We start from the raw sequence: 19164 nt of genomic DNA, 5'->3' as shown, positions 1-19164 counted from the left end.
AGACAATTTGACTCGCCAGCAACGTCAGGAGCTCGAAGCAGTTATCCTGTCTGTCCCTGAGGTAGTCAGTGAAACTCCAGGTCGGACCTCCTTGGTTGCGCATGACATTGTGACAAAACCTGGGGTTATAGTCCGAGAACACCCGTATAGACTTCCCGAAGCAAAAAGGCTGAAGTGGAGTTGGAGATCAGACGAATGCTGGACCTAGGTGTGATTGAGGAAAGTTATAGTCCCTGGTCCAGTCCTATCGTTATGGTCAGTAAGCCCGATGGAAGTTGGAGGTTCTGCAATGACTTCCGTCGGCTTAACCAAGTCTCCCAATTTGACGCCTATCCGATGCCGCGAGTGGACGACCTCCTCGAGGCTAGGTCATGCCAAATTTTTGACTACTTTAGATATGACTAAGGGGTATTGGCAGGTTAATGGACTCCGCTAAGGAAAAGACAGCGTTCAGCACCCCTAGTGGTCACTGGCAGTATCGTGTCCTCCCATTTGGATTACATGGGGCCCCTGCGACCTTCCAACGTCTGGTGGATAAAGTGCTCCGTCCTCATAATTCATATAGTGCTGCCTACTTGGATGACGTTGTCATCTATTCCAACACCTGGGAGGAACACATACAGCAGGTTGGAGCTGTATTGCGGACACTGGCAAAAGCTGGGCTTCGTATCAACCTGAAAAAGTGTTACTTTGGATTGGTTGAGGCCAAATATTTAGGCTATCTAGTGGGCCGGGGTATGGTGAGACCACAGTGTTCGAAAATTGATGCCATTGTGAATTGGCCCCGTCCGATAACCAAGAGGCAAGTTCAAGCCTTTCTCGGCTTAGTGGGTTACTATCGCCGTTTTGTTCCCCGGTTTTCTGAGAGAGCTATGCCCTTGACAAATCTCACTAAGAAGGGTCGACCTAATCACGTGGTATGGGATGATATATCAGAGGCTGCATTCTGTGACTTGAAAATGGCCCTTACGTCAGCTCCTATATTAAAGGCACCAGACTTTTCCGTACCCTTCATTCTCCAGACGGACGCTTCGGTCACAGGTCTCGGTGCCGTGCTGAGCCAAAGCGTCGATGGAGTTGAACACCCCATTATGTACCTGAGCCGGAAACTGTTGGATCGGGAAACTAGGTGTGCGGCAGTGGAGCGGGAGGCTCTGGCTATTAAATGGGCGATTACACAGCTGAGATATTACCTCTTGGGACATGAATTCACTCTTGTGACAGACCATGCGCCCTTACAGTGGATGGCCTTGCACAGGGAGTCCAATCCACGTGTCACGAGGTGGTTTTTGGATCTACAGCCATATAAATATTCGGTCATTTATCGCCAGGGTGTTCTGAAGGCCAATGCCGATGCCCTTTCTAGATGCCACGACCTCTCAGACTGGTACGCCCGACCCGACGGGTCTGGGCTGAGGGGGGGGGCCATGTCACACACGTGCGAGTAGGGGGACGTTGTGTGGACCAAGTAAAGGTAATTTCATGCCAGGCCGGGGGGGGCGGGGTGCACTCAACCTTCTCCTGTTGTCTCTACAGACCAGCCGGCGCCTAGAATGACGTCACTTCCAGTTCCGGCGCCTAGAAGGATGTCACTTCCTGTTCTGGCGCCTAGAAGGATGTCACTTCCTGTTCCCTACATCACTTCTGGTTACCCTACATCACTTCCTGTCTGACCACTTAAAACCGCCATCTTTTCCAACCTTGATCAGTTCTGTCTTGGACTCAGTGCAATCAACAACTGTGTTGCATAAAAAAGAAAAAACCTTTGCAGCTAGGAACATTATACGGGTGGCTGCCCCAAACCTTCCTTTATGTGTGTCGAGTCTGTTCTTTTACAATGTGTGTGTGTGTGTGTATGTATGTGTGTATATGTATGTGTATATATTTGTTGATATGTGTATATATATGTGTGTATATATATGTGGATGTGTATATGTATATAGATATATATATATGTATATATATAGATATGTTTATATGTAGATATGAATATATATGTTTATATGTATATGTATATATATGTTTGTGTGTGTGTGTGTGTGTGTGTGTATATATATATATATATGACAGCAACACTCATAACAATGACAACACAATTACATTGACAACCATGTTACGTTATTTTTAAAGTGTTTCCTTTTCTTTTTCATAACCTCTTTAACACAGTACTTCTCCGCTGTGAAGCGCGGGTATTATGCTATATATATATATAGATAGATATAGATAGATATATAGATATAGATATACTGTAGATAGATAGATATATGTGTATGTATGTAGATATGTATGTATATGTGTATATATATGTAAATATGTATATATATGTGTCTGTATGTGTGTGTGTATATATATATATATATGTGTGTATGTGTATGTATGTGTATATATATATATGTATATATGTATGTATGTATGTATGTGTATATATATATATATGTGTATGTATGTGTATATATATATGTATATATGTATGTGTGTATATATGTATGTATGTATGTATGTGTATATATATATATATATATGTATGTATGTATGTGTGTATATGTAGATATGTGTATATGTAGATATGTATATATATATGTATATATGTCTTTACATAACCTCTTTAACACACTACTTCTCCGCTGCGAAGCGTGGGTATTTTGCTAGTACAGAAATATAAGTAATACAATACCTATAAACCATTACTCACCATCCTATATTTTGTTTCTCTTCTCTGTATCAGGCTGTGGCACTTGGAGAAACTCTTCTACTTCCCAGCAGTTATCTCAGATAAAGAACTGTTGGAATCATCATCAGATTGTCTTGTTAGATTGATTGAGCAGCACAGACTCCACTAAAGACAATCCAGGAGGGGTTAAGCGGCGAGTTGGCTAAGGTTTAAAGGACTCTGACTTTATTTTTGACTTTCTCTTTTTCAATTTTAATCTCCTCCATCGTCAACTGGCCACAGTTCATCAATTAATTAAGGGACAGATATCATTGGTTTCCATTTATGTTTAAACAGTTTCTGCCTTGTTCTCGGTTTGTTTTATCAAATCTGCATTTATAGGTGTACCAGTTAAGTTGTATTGTATTGTTTGGCGTCTTACAATCACAAAGGATCTTAGTGACTTGCCACCACTTCAGCCCTGCTGTGCTGACTCTTGCTCCATTCATGGTACTGTCCATTTTTGGGCTTTATATATTCCATCTATATATAGTTTTTTAGTTCTTTATTTCGCCTTATACAATTTCTTGCATTAGGAATTTGTTAGTTTTCGCATACCCCTTGGGGTCAGAGCGCAGGGTCAGCCATTGTACAGCGCCCCTGGAGTAATTACAAGTTAAGGGTCTTGCTCAAGGGCCCAGCAGAGTAGGATCTGCTTTGGCAGTGACTGGGATTAGAACCAGCAACCTTTTGGATAACAGCACAGATCTTTAGCCTCAGAGCCACCACTCCGCTCTTAATATATATATATATATTCCATCTTCTTGACGGTCAGTCATAGCCCATTCTCTTCCTGTTATGATATACACTGCTATGTGAAAAGCTCATGATTTTGGCACATTTTCTTCACAAGCAGGACGTCATCAGCATATACTAGAGTTAAATAGTGTAGAATCGGGATATCTGGTGTGCCTGTGTCTATACAGAAGATGAAGAGTAAAGGAGATGGGGTGGCTCCTTGGTACCAACTCGAATGGTATAAGACAGCAAGATTCTAAAAGATCATAGTATATCACTCATGATGCTGTGCTATAGAAGCTGGACCCATCATACCTAAACTTGAGACATGCTGGGAGAGATTAGAGTATGCCAAATAAGTTCATGTGGGACCCTCACATAGGGCTCCTTCAGATCATTAGAACACCATCTGAAGTGTTTTATTTTTTCCTGGTGTCTCCACATTAGCAGGCAAGCAGCATGTATAATGTTAATAATAGTTCTGCAACCTTTGATGAAGCTGCACTGGTTTGGAGTGCTGGTGATGATGCTGTGAAGGCAATACTTAAGAAAACGTCCAAAGATCTTCATCGAGTGGCATAGTAGACGAATGGCATAGAGTTGGCACAATGGCTGACATCACCCTTGCCTTTCCAAGTTGACACAATGATGCTGGTCATCCAGGCCTGTAGGACCATACCATCTTGGATAGTCTTGTTGAAAAATGTTTCAAGAAGTTCAGTATTTCTCTGTTTAAGCAACATCCAGACTTCCGAAAAAAAACCAAATAAACAATTATTAGTTGGCGATTCTAAATTGGCCCTAGTGTGTGCTTGGTGTGTGGGTGTGTTTGTGTGTGTCCTGTGGTGGGTTGGCACCCTGCCCGGGATTGGTTCCTGCCTTGTGCCCTGTGTTAGCTGGGATTGGCTCCAGCAGACCCCCGTGACCCTGTGTTCGGATTCAGCGGGTTGGGAAATGGATGGATGGATAGAGAAAAAACAAAAATACTTCAAGGCCATTAAACACTATGTATTTCAGCCATTAGGCTGCATTTTTCTTTCTTTATATTTTATGTAACTTTAGCCAATAGTTACATTTTTTTTCATTTATGTAGAAAATTATATGAATATTCTTGTAATTCAAACTCACTCATGCAGTTCCACATGGCAAAATACTTTTTTTTCTAGCTGAGTTTTTCTACTAAACTGACAAACATCCTTAGAATGTTGTGCTCTAAATGGGCTAAAACAGAACAAGATGAACACTAAAAGTACTCAATGCTGACGGAGAAAAACTTTGTAATCTGTTTACGAGGCACATTAACTCACCACTTGGATACTTCTGCCTGTTTTCTTCACAAAGGGATTTTTTTTTTCCTCTTTTTATTTTATTCCGCTATCGATCCCTAGTGGTTTTTTTTCCTCCCTTGATGATTTAATATGTCTTCCTTGAACATATTCAACTGTCACTCTACATACAGAGAGATTTGGCTGCATATTGTCAACTTTAATTACCGATTCAGTGGTAAGACAGGGGCTCAGAACAAATATAATATTTATGAAAATGATTCTTTCATGAAGCTTTTTGATCTAACAGGAATTATAGTCTTCTGCAGTATGGAGTATAATGTACATGTGTCTTAATTTAAACCGCAATCCTTTCCTAAGCAATTTTAAAGCATATCAAGAGCTATGTTGAAATCATGCAGAAATATATTACATGGGGATGTATTTGAATTCTTTTGACACATTTGCTTATTTATGTTTATAAAAACACTGAAGTTAAACACCATTTTACAATACATTGTAAAGACAACTCTACCATTCTTTACATATTTAAATGTTATGTTTTATAAAAAACATTTAATTCTCGGGCTATATTAGAGAAAGCCTTTTGGGTTTGGTATTATCACCCCAACCTGATTGACCCATTTTAAATGTTTATAAATTAATTTTAAAACACATAAAAAATGTCTGCAAGTTATTCTGTGGTTAATTTAAAATGTCCTGATTGCTCCTGCAGTGCCACAGTGTAATCCATGCCCTAGCTTAAATATAGTTGGTCCTCAAAATGGTAATGATCAGTTCCATATGCTTTTGTAGTGGTGATGCTGTGTGAGATAGAGGGCACTGACACAGAGAGAAATCAGCTGATACCACCAGGAGGTGCACCGTTCACAGTGGTAAGAGACTGGCTCTGCATGGCTGACTGATAGAGATATCTCCATTTAACTCATACTGCAAGCACTTGCATCTGAACTGGAGACTGTCGGTTCACGACTCACTGATGAAAGCTCACCACAGAGCAAAACTCGGAACTAAAAAATTGGCGTTAAGGATGGGATTTCCGCTGTGAAAGAGTAGAGTGTAGTGGTGACACTGCGAATGATTGAGGGGACTGACACAGAAAGAGATCAGGTGACGTCTCTAGGAAGCATACCGCTCACAGTGTTCAGAGATGGGCTCTGAGCAGCTGATTAAAGGAGCTCTCCATTTAGCTCATGCTGCAAGACAAGTATAATTTTTGCATATTGCTTAGCACAGGATTAGTACACGTAAAGATACAGATTTGGTTAAACACAGAGGAAAACAAATTAGTTTGAAACTGATTAACATGGAAACCAACAACATTAATTAATTATTGCACTATGGTCAGTCAGTGGTGGTTTCAGGATTCAGTATGCCCGAAAATAAACTGTCCACTTGACCCCCTAGTATTTCTTAACTCACATGGGCACAGTGGCAAATGAGAGACTAAAACCAGGTTCAGCTGTTCACAATGCAAAATGTATGTTTAATAAACCAAAATCCAAACCATAAAGTTCAATGCAGATAGTAATAAATAAAATTAATAAATAATCCAATTAAAAATCAGTGCTCAATGTGGAGGTTAAAAATGAATAATAAACACTTTAAAATCCCATTATGAAATGATCTAAATCATCAGGTTAGGATACTTAGCAAGTCTTACATGATTCCCTTTCTCTGTCTCCTCAGTTCATCCAAGCAGGTCTTCCCAGCTGGTGGTGACAACAACAGCTGTAGAACCCTTCTCCCATCTCCTGTCATGGCTGTCCTCATAGACATCGGCCAATGCGCACCTAGTCAGCCGACCATCTTCCCTTACAGTCAATCAGGGTTTCCTCAATCCATGGGAAGATCAATATAAGTCCCCGCTCCTACACAACTGTTCAGCAGGGACACACACCATTAATTTATCTCTCTCTCGGGGCCCGACCACTCTGCCTCCTCTTCACCGCACCTAGTTACTCTTCCAATATTGCCTTGTAATTTCTCCAGTCACTGTTCTCCTCAGTTCTACCCAGACTCTCTTTTTAAATGTTGATTTAAAGGTTGATCATTTATTGTGTGTCATTTCTTTGCGGCACTTGATGCTTTGTGGGATACCTCAATCCCTGGATCATCAATCGAGTGGCTAAGCTTCATAGGTTACACATTTACAAGATTACTGAGATTTATGAATGTAAATATGCACTGACCTAAAAGCTTATTTTTTGAGTTCAGTTAGTTCACCTCCAGTACTTTATGCGATTCAATTTGTGGGTCAAAATTTAGAAATTTGACTGTTTCATCTTTAAATGAGATATTACTTTTGTAAGGAGAGTAAACATAAACATGTTCTAGGGGGGCAGGGTTGGGAACCACTGACCTAGACCCTGACAAGCTTAAAAAGTCAGCAGCGTCTTTGTCCTATTAGTGATTACTAGCATTTATTCCTTGTCTAGTTGTGGTTGTTTAACAGAGACTGCTGCTTGTGCTGATTGACACGTTTGCAAAGCAAAGACATGATGAGGAGGTGCGAAGGAATTTAAGGTGGCCTGGCATTACAACTTTTTTTGTAGGCTTCAGGGATTCTAGTGTTGGCAATGCTCTTTTGAAGCCCTCTATTGATGGTAAATTGGGTTGAAGTAAAGAAGTGAAAACAAATTATCCTGTCAGTCATCAAGTAGAATACCATTAGAGTTGTCTAAGGATAAATACACGGGGTACAATAAGGACAGTGAGACAGGTAAGAGGTTACAAGTAACAATCACATAGCTGGCTTTGACATTTCTTCCTATTCCCCATTAAGAAAAGAACCTAAGGCGTTATGTGGGTACCTTTCATGTTCAGTGCACGTCACAGGTCATTTAATCTATCTACTATATAATAAAACACTAAACTCTGTGTGTCCAGTTTCTCTTTGAGCAATCTGATTGGTCAATCTGTCTTTGGTGTGATTGATTGGTTTGACATTGTAAATGCGACGGTAGAGGATGTGTGAGTGTGAGACACACAAGGAGTAGAAACGGCATGAGAGGCAGGCAAAGAGTCACCTTCAAAGACAGTAAGTATAAGAGCAGATAGAATTCAAGAATGCTGCCTTGAAAATAATGCTCGAGTCTGAGAAGCAGGCTTTATGGGAAGGTGATCAAAAGACGGAGCGCCAATGAAGAAAAATATACACACATATGAATACTGAGGAAAGAATCTGAAAGTGCTAGTAGAGCAAAATACAGTCATATGAAAAAGTTTGGGAACCCCTCTTAATTCTTTGGATTTTTGTTTATCATTGGCTGAGCTTTCAAAGTAGCAACTTCCATTTAATATATGACATGCCTTATGGAAACAGTAGTATTTCAGCAGAGACATTAAGTTTATTGGATTAGCAGAAAATATGCAATATGCATCATAACAAAATTAGACAGGTGCATAAATTTGGGCACCCCAACAGAGATATGACATCAATACTTAGTTGGGCCTCCTTTTCAAATCTAACAGCCTCTAGACGCCTCCTATAGCCTTTGATGAGTGTCTGGATTCTGGATGGAGGTATTATTGACCATACTTCCACACAAAATCTCTCCAGTTCAGTTAAATTTGATGGCTGCCGAGCATGGACAGCCTGCTTCAAATCATCCTATAGATTTTCGATGATATTCAAGTCAGGGGACTGTGACGGCCATTCCAGAACATTGTACTTCTCCCTCTGCATGAATGCCTTTGTAGGTTTTGAGCTGTGTTTTGGTCATTGTCTTGTTGGAATATCCAATCCCTGCGTAACTTCAACTTTGTGACTGATGCTTGAACATTATTCTGAAGAATTTGTTGATAATTGGTTGAATTCATCTGGCTCTTGACTTTAACAAGGGCCCCAGTCCCCGAACTAGCCACACAGCCCCACAGCATGATGGAACCTCCACCAAATTTGACAGTAGGTAGCAGGTGTTTTTCTTGGAATGCGGTGTTCTTCTTCCGCCGTGCAAAGCGCTTTTTGTTATGACCAAATAACTCAATTTTTGTCTCATCAGTCCAAAGCACTTTGTTCCAAAATGAATCTGGCTTGTCTAAATGAGCATTTGCATACAACAAGCGACTCTGTTTGTAGCGTGAGTGCAGAAAGGGCTTCTTTCTCATCACCCTGCCATACAGATATTCTTTGTGCAAATTGCGCTGAATTGTAGAACGATGTATAGATACACCATCTGCAGCAAGATGTTCTTGCAGGTCTTTGGAGATGATCTGTGGGTTGTCTGTAACCATTCTCACAATCCTGCGCATATGCCATTCCTGTATTTATCTTGGCCTGCCAGACATGCTGGGTTTAACAGCAACTGTGCCTGTGGCCTTCCATTTCCTGATCCCATTCCTTACAGTTGAAACTGACAGTTTAAACCTCTGATATCGCTTTTTGTAGCCTTCCCCTAAACCAGGAGACTGAACAATCTTTGTTTTCAGATCTTTTGAGAGTTGCTTTAATGATCCCATGCTGTCACTCTTCAGAGGAGAGTCAAAGGGAAGCACAACTTGAAAGTGATCCACCTTAAATACCTACTGGACAAACCTGTCTATGAAGTTCAAGGCTTAACAAGCTAATCCAACCAATTTGATGTTGTAAGTAATCAGCATTGAGCAGTGACTGGCATTCAAATCAGCAAAATTACAAGGGGGCCCACATTTTTGCACAGCCAGTTTTTCACATTTGATTTAATTTCAAACAACTAAATACTGCTTCACTAAAAATCTCTGTTCAGAAAATACCCCAGTACTCCGATGTTCCTAGGAAATTAAAGACATACCACTGTTATCTTTTTTGTTGAAAGTAGAGTAAATTATTATGCAGGCTGAGAGGGGTTCCCAAACTTTTTCATATGACTGTATAACAAATATTTTTAAATTATTCTATAACCTTCCTTTAACAGGTAGCATGGCTAATAACATAATAAAACACAACTGTTGATGTAAATTTGAAGTTACAACTGCTGCAGAGATGTGCAATTCAGATATCTGGAAAAGTCGAGCATGGCGCAGAAGCTGTACAATAGGGTGATAATGACTGTTCAGTGAGAAGGTGTTGAGCTTCTTGAACTGTGTTGAAATATACACAAGAATTAGTTTAGTCTTGGTGCCACGTATTTGAAATTATTTTGTGTTTGGTGATCATGGTTCAGTCAGAAATGGACTGGAGTAAAGCCACTGAATATTGGATGAAGCCCAGCTCAGTATGTCAATGAGGTTTGAAACAACAAGTTCATCAAATATCACTGCATAAATTAGGATGAAATAGTGCATGTTATGATTGCACATTAGAGCATTATGCATATTATACATCATTAATTGCTTGTCACATTAAGTACAGTTCATGAGTTTGGCAGGTTATTAAAAGGAGTTGGTGTGTTGTTCTACTTGATTTTGTAAGTGTCTTCTTGACACTGAAAATCTGTTTTTAAATCTGCCTACAGTATTTATGAGTGTGGAATCATTTGTACAGTAACTTTGTATTTAATAATTAAAATGTAAAGGGAAATGGGGAAAAAAATAGATGTATACCTTTTTTATCCAAGCAGCTGAAATTTCCAAATATACAGTATGTACAAATCTCTTGGCTAAAACCTAAAGCTTAACTTTGCTTAACATTCATTTTTCATTTTCCTAATAGATAGATAGAACTTTGTCTCTATGAGAAAATGGTGCCTTTTGCAGAAGCTGTTTAAAAAAATAAAACATAAATAGGTTGATACAGTCATGCATGCATGTCTGTGGATCTCCTCACAGGCTCTGTCAAGGTATGTAATTACCCACTGGACCACAAGAGAGCACTGTCACTAACATTATTTTCTCATTCTCTCCTCACACTGCAGGGAATCCTAGACCTGCCCCTTCTGGTCCCTCGAGAACAAAGCCACCGGACTTTCAGAACTTTCAGAAGGAGGCGTCACTTGTGACTGAATCATGCCACTAGATGGACCTCCAAAAGAATGACTGAATCACTCCAACTTTTGTTTTGTTGATTTTCTTTAAGTCCAAAGTTATGGTAGGGCAACACCATGACAGGCAACATCTTATTTTTGCTCTCTCATTAAACAGGATGACCTGGTTGGCACCCCAGATTATTCTGAGATCATCTGTCATTCCTGTACCTGGCTATAATATATATATACTGTATATATATATATATGGTTGAAATAGTTTACTGTCAAATAATGCAAAGAGTACGTGACATGTGTTTCACCCTAATTCTGGGCTCATCAGGCGTACACACTCATTGCACTCCCTTATGGGAATTGAACCTCGGACGTCACGCTAGAGGCGAAGCCCCTAACGCTGCGCCATGGCATGTGGTTCGTTTATTTGACAGTATGTAGATATATATATATATATATATATATATATATATATATATATATATATATATATATATATATATCACTCGATTCTCCGTCAGTCAATACTATATTATATATATATTATATTATATATAACCATACTATATTATATATTAACCATCAGTTAATACTATATTATATATTGTTAATATAGTTTTGTTTTGCAAATAAATGACTGTTCACTAAACTAATCTACTGTATATCAATTTTAAAGTAGCTATTTTGTTAACCATATTTTCTGTTATCCATCACAGCTTTGGTCCTGAACTCTGCCTGTATAACCCAAGCTTGTGTCATAGAATTGCACAGGAGACAGGAAAAGGAATCAGGTTTCCAAGGTACATAATCTTTATTGCTGAGTTGGCAGATACAAACACAAGCCCTTATTCAGAAGTGGTTTGACGACAGCAGAAAGGCACAAAGGTTGCAGGTTTCAAACGTGGTGGTCCAACTCCCCTCTCCAGGTCAAAAGATCACAAAGTCCTCCTCATCAAGCGGGTTCAATGGCTCGGAACCAGCGACTGAAGCAGACAAAATTTGAGAGACAGAGGACAGGAGATTGGGCCGTGAGGCTGGCTGGGGATTGATCATTGAAATGATCTAAAACTCGTATGAGAACCTGTAGCGCAGTAAGCCTATAAACAAGCAGCTGATCTGCAAAGGGGATGAGTGAGAGTGCATGTGTTTGTTTCTCATTGAAATACTGTTTAAAAGGGAGTTTCTGAAGGCAGCTGTGTTTCTTTGCCATAGGTTTACTGTTTAACAGAGAAACAGCTCACAGTTAAGAGTGTAAGAATATGCAGATTGGCGGCATTTTGCAGGAGAGAATTGGAGCAGGGGAACTACTGAACTGCCGCCGTGCAACTAACAAGCAACAACACCGGTCACAATATATATATATATCCATAGGTCTGAATCACAATCTGATTATATGGGTGGTCACCTACCAGGTAATGCTTGTGGTTGATTGGCCAATTGGCAAACATCTGCCATGCCCTCTCAGTTGTGAGAAGCAGATCATAGGTGTGTTATAGAGTACCTTTCAAATAATACATAGAGTACACGATATGTGTGTTACCTGGTATGTGACCACCCAAATAATCAGATCCGATCTACATCCTATCAAGTAAGCTAACTAGTCACTGTGGTGCAATGTCAGAGGCTTTGCCTCAGGCGCTGATGTCTGAGGTTCAATACCCACAAGGAGAAGCAAAGGTGCATACACCTGATGAGCCCCAATTAGGGCAAAACACGTGTCGTGTACTCTTTGTATTATTTGACAGGTACTATATCACATGTATACACACTCACACACACACTCTCACATATACTGTATATATATATATTTTTATATATATATATATATATATATATATATATATATATATATATATATATATATATATATATATATATATATATAATATGTATATACACACTATGGTCTGAGCACACACCAGAATATGCACCAGACTAAAAAGCAAAAAAATTAAAACGAAAAAAATCTTCTGACTTGGCTGTCACAGTCACAGTGAGTCATTATGCAGATATATATTGAATATATGACTTCTCCATTAGTTTTTTTGCAAGGAGACACACCTACCCTGGCAGCACTGGGTACAATGCTGGAAGAATCTGCAAATCTGTAATTTCCAGTATTTTTATGCTTTACTGTATAACAGGGCCATTTCCAGGAATAGGCTGAATCTGTACTTTTTGCATATTTCATCCAGGGTTCCTCCTCTGGCTGGAGTTCAAATCCTTGTTTTGTTGTACGCCCCATTTGTTAATTTTTGAATCATTTATTTATGTTAATGCTTCTTGTGTTTATTATTTGCATTGTGTACTACACCTTGGTTAAGTTCCATGTGTGTTGTGGGTGGTTCCCCCGAGGCAGAGCCACCTGCCAATCAGCACCAAAAACTGCCCTCTGCTCTATACAGTAAATCTGGAGGCTCTTTGTGGAGTGGGTGGTTCATAATTCCTGGCAGTACTTTGTGGAGTGGGCAAGTTATTGTGTTTCTCTGTGCTTTGTACCATATTGATTCTGGATTTTTCAGCCTTCTGTTTTTTTACTATTGTGTTTGCTTTGGATTGCCTCCTTGTTAAAGGAACAATTTTCACAATAAACATTTTATTTATAAAGTTCCTGTATTTTCCCTATTACTAGCCAGTTGTTGATGGTTTTACCCATCTAGGGGGCATTTTTGAAAGTGCTTTTTGGAACTTCATGCTTTTCTGCCTCTTTTTCTGGATTTTTTGTGAGGCTAAGGATCTGCGCTGGTATCTGGAAGGTTGCTGATTCAAATCCTGTTACTGCCAGAAGGGATCCTACTCTACTGGGCCGTAAGGCAAGGCCCTTAAACTAAAAACTGGTCCAGGGTTGTTGTATAATGGTTGACCCTGCACTGGTCAGGGCACAGAAAAGGTCAGTCACCGCAGGGGGTCCAAGAGACCCAGGAAGTAATTACAAAAGTTGCTTGAATGTTCTTACAGTTTGTTTTTGTCTTGGGGACAAAGGGGATACACTTTTGCAGTGTCAGTCAAGCGGTCATATCCATTGCAACATTCAAAGCACCTGGAAAAATTTCCTTTTGAAAAAATACTTAAATCTTGTCATCTAAAATACGAGGGAAAAAAAATACAGCTGTTAATATCTTCTGGCCTCAGTTCCATTAGAGGGTTATTCTTTTATATACATACTAGCCCAAGTACCCGGCATTGCCTGGGTATATTTGAAGAATGGGTTAAAGAAAGGAAACAAAGGTTTTGTGTGTTTTTGATGTTATTGCTAGCTGTCCAATCCATCATCCACTCTGCCTCTTATTTAATGTCTCTGCTCGAATTTGGTTCATTTGAGTCAGATTGCAGAATAGCGGTAACTTCTTGCAGGGTTGTAATCATAGTCACTGTTATGTCTGACTTGTCATCTCAGTTCAAGTTGGGCAGTTCATAGTGCTTAAATTATAGATGAAAAGCCGTCAAAGCAGGAGTTAAACAACAATCCTTTGATTTTCCTTCCATTCCCGATCAAGCGTCACTGAGCACACCCGTCTGCAAAAGAGCACAATACTCCTTTTTATATTACATCAGATAGAAGCGGCACGTGGGGTTGACCATGTAGGTAATGTTAAGCTTTTGTCATTTTGTTTGCCAATCTGGCTTCAGTCTGTTCGGATGTGCCACTTGCTCTCGGCCAGCAGGTGACACTGGTGTGCAAACTGTACCAAACAGGAAAAACAAAACAAAACACTGGACCCCCCAGGGACAAAATTTTGGGTTCCAAAGAAGTCTTTCTTGTCTGTATAGTCCTAGAGAGCAACTGTGCAAAATTTGGTCCAGATCGGTCAAAGGGTGTAGGATTCTATAGAGAACATACTGTACAGACAGACAGACATTCTATTTCATATATAGATATTTTATTTACATATACAACACTCAGTACCCTAGAATGAAAAAACAGGATTTAGAAATTTTTGCAACTTTAAAAAAAAAAAAAAGATACCCTCTTTAACAGAAGTATTCTGACCCTTTGCTATGACACTAGAAATTTAGCTCAGGTGAATCCCATTCTCTTCATCATCACTTACATGTTTCTACAGCTTGTTTAGAGTCCACCTGTAGTCAATCCAACTGATTGCACATATTTAGGAAAGGCGTCCACCTGTCTATAGAACATTCCACAACTGAGCAAAAACCAAACCATAAGTTTGAAGGAACTACCTACAGAACTTAGAGATAGGATTTTGCCATTGTACAGATCTGGGGAAGACTTCAAAAATATATAAAGCCCCTAATGTTTCTAAGAGCACAGTGGCCTCCATAATTGTTAAATGGAATAAGTTTGGAAAAACTATGAGCTTAACCAGAGCTGGCTGTCTGGCCAAGCTGAGCAATCTGGGAGAAGGGCCTTAATGAGACAGGTGACTGGCTGAGCTCCAGCGAACCTGAGTGGAGATGAGGGAAAGACTATTCTGGGCTTTATGACAGACTGGCCAGATGACACACAGAGTTTGTGAAAAGGCACCTAAAGGAATTTCAGAGTATGAGAAACAAGATCATCTGCTCTGAGAAGAAAAGATTGAACTGTTTGGCCTCAACTGTAAGCATCATATCTGGAAGAAACCAGGCACTGCTCATCACCTGCACAATTAAATGCCAAAGGCAAGGCACGGCGGTGGAAACATCATGATGTAGATTTGTTATTCGGTAGCAGGGACTGGGAAATTATTTAGGGTTAAGGGAAAGGTGAATGAAGCAAAGTACAGAGATACTGTTGATGACAATCTGTTCCAGAGTGCTCACCTTCCAACAGAAGTGGCTTAGGGAAATCTCTGGGTGGCCCAGCCAGAGACCGGACTTGAAACCCAATCGAACATCTCTGGAGAGAACTTAAAATAGCTGTCCACTGATGGTCTCCATCCAACCTGACAGAGCTTAAGAGGATCTACAAAGAATGGCAGAAAATCCCCAAGTCTACGTATGTGAAGCTTGTTGTGTGAGGTGGAATTGCTGCCAAAGGAGCTTCAAATGAGTACTGAGTAAAGGGGGGTCAACGGGCTATTTCAGTTTTTCTCTTGTTAATACATTTCTAAAATCCTATTTTTGCTTTGTCATTCTGGGGTATTGAGTGTTGGTTGATGAGGGGAAAAAATAATTTAAATAATACAAGTACAAGGCTGCAACATATTGTAACATGTAAAAGTGACGATGTCTGAATACTTCCTGAAGGCACTGTATATAAGAGTAGAAAGACTTAGTGTATTGTTCATATTAATACAAGAACTTATTTGAAGACTGACAACTGTCTGTCTTTTTCCCTGTGCTGTCTTCAACTAATTTCCAAGCAGTTCAAGACCACTGAAAAATGAAGGTAGAAAACGTCTTCAGTCAGGTGCATCTGCAGGGCCTCTATGTGTAAACTCCAAATGGACTTGGCATAAAGAAAACATTTTGTCTTTCAACGGCTCTTGGCAACTTTACAGTCGGTATAATATGTGTAGGAGTGTCTTCACTAATGTTTGGCTTATTAACACACACACACATAAGATTTTATTTATTTCCACACATTTTTGCTGAAACTGAAAAATTTCTGCAGATAACTGCCAGAACTGTCCAGGAGATGCTTAAAGCATATCTGACACATATTTTTTTTACATATCACACAAAATATAAATTGCAAAGTAGAAGAGCAATAGAATTAATTATTCGCATTTCCAAAATTGACAGTGAATACTCAAGGTCGGACATTGTTGAGCTCTGCAGAAAAAGACTAGCTTTACAAACAGGATTTTTTTTTCTGAACACCTGAGAAACTTAGCACCTATTACTTGTGTTTCATTAGTCTATAAATAATAAAGAAATGACTAACATTAAATATGTAAGAAGATTAGAATGCTATTACAGATATCAACAATGCTGTTGGGACCAAAGTTATTGAATAGAGGAATACTTAATATAGTTAAGGGATATCATAAGATGCTTTACTCATTGTAATTTAATGAAAATATTGCTCCCATGAAAGATTTTTTAATGAATAACGAATATGACAGCACCAAGAATTCACATACAGACAACCTGGATAAAAGTTTAATGTTTTCTGCGATCTTGGATTCTGTTAAATCTTTCTTTACACAGCAGAAAAGCTGAAGGCCAAGAAAGCTACTGAACTCCACTGAACTCTTTTAAATTGGGTTGCTTAATTGTGTCTCTTATCAAAGTCAAAAAGAGAAAGGCCTCTCTAAAACACTATTCAAGTTGCCAATTTCTGCTTTTTCAGTAAAAACATTTTAGAACAGACCAAAATCTCTACTAAATAAAGATGTTAAGATTCTATTGAAAGCTCTTGAAAACAGAACTGAGGAAATGCTTCCTCTTATTATTTAGCAAAATCAAAGTAAATTTATTAAAACCAGACTACCAGGGGCAGTAGAGATTCCCGGAGACCCTCTGCCTTTCTTAGTGTTAAAAGGATTTAGTTATTCACAACATTCCGTGTCTTTTTTCACCTGTTTTAAAGTTCTTAGTGAAATTGTATGGATTAAGCTGCCATATTTCAGACTGGATGCTACCTCATGTGTAAACTGCATAGACTCTGATTTCATAATTTTAGAACAAGAGACTGGGCAGGGTTGTCCTGTGTCACATATTTTATTTGCTAATGCAATAGAACCCCTCACTATCTAGATGTATAAACAGAGATTTGGGTTATTGTAAGGAAGGGATATGAACAATAAGTGCATTTCTATGCAGATGACTTTATGTGCTATATATTACTCTTCCATGCTCATCATTTTATCATAAAAAAGTTCTATAAATTAACTGTTCTGATATACATGAGCATCATGAGTACCATGTTTCTTGCACACTGAGTACCAGAGAAAGAGGTACACTGTATAAAAACCTAATTAAATTTCTGGTGCTAGAATGGAAGAAGTCCCGTCTGATACCCTCTTACTTCCTTTCTCTCCACCTACTACCTAGATAGACAGATAGATAGATAGATACTTTATTAATCCCAATGGGAAATTCACATTCTCCAGCAGCAGCATACTGATACAATAAACAATATTAAATTAAAGATTGATAATAATGCAGGTTAAAAACAGACAATAACTTTGTATAATGTTAAATGTTAACGTTTAACCCCCCAAGGGTGGAATTGAAGAGTCGTATAGTTTGGGGGAGAAACGATCTCCTCAATCTGTCAGTGGAGCAGGACAGTGACAGCAGTCTGTCGCTGAAGCTGCTCTTCTGTCTGGAGATGATACTATTAAGTGGATGCAGTGGATTCTCCATAATTGATAGGAGCCTGCTGAGCGCCCTTCGCTCTGCCACAGATGTTAAACTGTCCAGCTCCATGCCAACAACAGAGCCTGCCTTCCTCACCAGTTTGTCTAGGCGTGAGACGTCTTTCTTCTTAATGCTGCCTCCCCAGCACACGGCCGCATAGAAGAGGGCGCTCGCCACAACCATCTGATAGAACATCTGCAGCATCTTATTGCAGATGTTGAAGGACGCCAGCCTTCTAAGGAAATATAGTCGGCTCTGTCCTTTCTTGCACAGAGCATCAGTATTGGCAGTCCAGTCTAATTTATCATCCCGCTGCACTCCCATATATTTATAGGTCTGCACCATCTGCACACTTTTGATGATCACGGGGTCCATGAGGGGTCTGGGCCTCCTAAAATCCACCACCAGCTCCTTGGTTTTGCTGGTGTTCAGGTGTAGGTGGTTTGAGTCGCACCATTTAACAAAGTCATTGATTAGGTCCCTATACTCCTCCTCCAGCCCACTCCTGATGCAGCCCATGACACCTACTCCCTTCCTGTTCAGAGGCTATAAAAGAAGACCTTACAAGGAAGTAGTTGTTAGATAATTGACAGCAGTACAAGGACCGCTGCTCTGTTTGGCGTTGGCCATATCTGAAGGCAACACCTCTACTATAAAAACTTAAACATCCTTCCATTTATTGGGAATCCAAATATTTTTTTAGGTGTGTCCACATATGATAAGAAAAGCACCTACTGCAATATCTATTTCTGACTGTCTATCTGTCTGTATACATAAAACAACTCATCTCTCAATGGATGGCATTTGTTAACATTTGGCACACTTATTCTTCAAGGAAATCTGTCTGGACAGTTTAATTTTCATTGAGCTATTTGAAATTGAATGCACTTTGATTAAACCTTGAAATTTCAGAATCTCCCAATGAAAACTACTGTTGAAACTCAGTCTTAAAACAGAGAAACATTCTATTCAACTTCATCTGTGGATTAGTTTACTCTTTGAAATTTCCCTAGAGAGGGTACTTCAACTTGTATATTTTGTATAGTTTTCTCTTTTACTAGTCCAACAGCCATCCAGATTCATAGTGCAAGTTAGTCAAAACTCTCGAGAAGTTGCGTGCTCAAGACGTTTGAACAACAATTCACATCTCTTGCTGCTTTAGGTCCGTTAAATTTAAACACTAAAAAAAAAGTCTCTTTCCTGGAAGTGAATTGAAAAGGAAAGAAATTGTGTAAGGGCTGCTCTATAAGAATAGAGTGAAAAAATGTGTGCTCTATAT

Source organism: Erpetoichthys calabaricus, chromosome 4 (assembly GCF_900747795.2).
Source record: "Erpetoichthys calabaricus chromosome 4, fErpCal1.3, whole genome shotgun sequence".
Lineage (NCBI taxonomy): Eukaryota > Metazoa > Chordata > Cladistia > Polypteriformes > Polypteridae > Erpetoichthys > Erpetoichthys calabaricus.
Note: the sequence above shows the minus strand (reverse complement) of the source record.